The sequence below is a fragment of the Limulus polyphemus genome, unplaced genomic scaffold (genome assembly GCF_000517525.1).
Source record: "Limulus polyphemus unplaced genomic scaffold, Limulus_polyphemus-2.1.2 Scaffold481, whole genome shotgun sequence".
In the NCBI taxonomy this organism is placed as follows: Eukaryota; Metazoa; Arthropoda; class Merostomata; order Xiphosura; family Limulidae; genus Limulus; species Limulus polyphemus.
This window is the reverse complement of record NW_013666091.1, coordinates 77,822-79,236: the sequence shown is the minus strand read 5'-3', so window position 1 is coordinate 79,236 and position 1,415 is coordinate 77,822. Positions and strand designations below refer to the sequence as shown.

Sequence of the window (1,415 nt, the reverse complement as noted above, 5' to 3'; positions counted from 1 at the left end):
TTTACTTAACTTCCGTCCAGGGGACGGGTACTCCAGCTAGTACGAAATATTGTACAGAGATATAAAAACAAATCAGATTTTCTACACGTGTATACATTCATGGCGGTAGAAAAATACGTAGGTTTAAAAAAATCAGTTAAATATTAAAAAAAAAACTATACCCCGAGTGTTTTCGAAAGGTAGGCCTTTTTTATCAAGGTCAAATTTGGAATATTTTTCCTGATGAAAGATCTCAGTTTATATGGTTTCTTATTATTGACTACAAGAACACAACTTTTATAAATAGCCAGAGAAGAATGGATTCAATACTGACGTAATAAAGAGGGGGGGGGGACTTAATGAAAAAGAAGTTCACATCCTTGTGGCAGAAGCTGAAACATACATTTTGATTTTACGACAAAATAAAAATCCAGTTAATTGTGCAATTTATGAAATTCGTAAAAGTCATAAAAGGTAATGAAATATCAAAAGCAAAAATAGGGAGTTACAATAATATGAACCAATTAGGAAGCAGTATAAACAGCCAATGGACTGTAGACTTTAGCGTTCATTTTATCGATAAGTTGGAAATAAAAGTTTATTTTAGGCAACGGTTTATCATCCCACCTTTCGTTATACAAAACGTGATAATTTCATATACAGTTTAAAAAGGCTATAAATAAGGAGAACAAAAAAAATATTTATGGGTAAAGAAAATGAAGCAGTTTTTTTGTGGTCGAACATGCCACTCCGACAGTTCGCATGGGTAATTTAGTTAGGCTTAAAACAATAAGTATTAACCATAGACTCTACTTTCAGTGTGTATCCAATATGTGATCAAACTAGAAGTCATAATATGAAAAAGTTTTTAAAGTGCGGAACATTGAAACCTGTTATATTACCAATATTACACTACGTGCTATCGACGATATTTTTTGATTGAACAATTAATTTATTTTTGCTGTTGTTATGCTATATATATGAATAAAAAAGTAAAACTTACAAGACTGTGTATCACATAATTTGTACAAAGTTGCTACCCCCAGAAAGTAGAAAGTTTATTTTTGACTTGTCATTTTGTGGCATATTAAGATGTGAAATATACATGAAGCAATTTTTCTTATATTCTATATCATAAAGACACATATATGGTCTATCGCTTAATCTTACAGAACTAACACAAAAATGGCTTAATTATTGATGTAATTAGCAGTTTATATTAGCTTTCTTATCCTGAACAGACCGCAGTGTTACGGTCTCTATTTACACTAACTTTCACATTCTGTATGTATTTTAGTGCTACAGTCCATGTTTATACAACTTTGACATTCTGGATGTATTGCAGTACTATGGTCCGTATTTATACTAACTTTCACATTCTGGATGTATTGCATGCCAAGATGGTTAGGGCACCCGACTCGCAATCTGAGAGTCGC

At 31.9% G+C, this 1,415-nt stretch overlaps 1 protein-coding gene across 5 annotated transcripts in view; it reads right to left on the bottom strand.

Moving 5' to 3' along the window:
• The window catches only part of LOC106458534 (trafficking kinesin-binding protein 1-like), a 73,687-nt gene that overhangs the window by 23,998 nt on the left and 48,274 nt on the right, over positions 1 to 1,415 (bottom strand). The gene's annotated exons all lie outside the window — the stretch shown is intronic.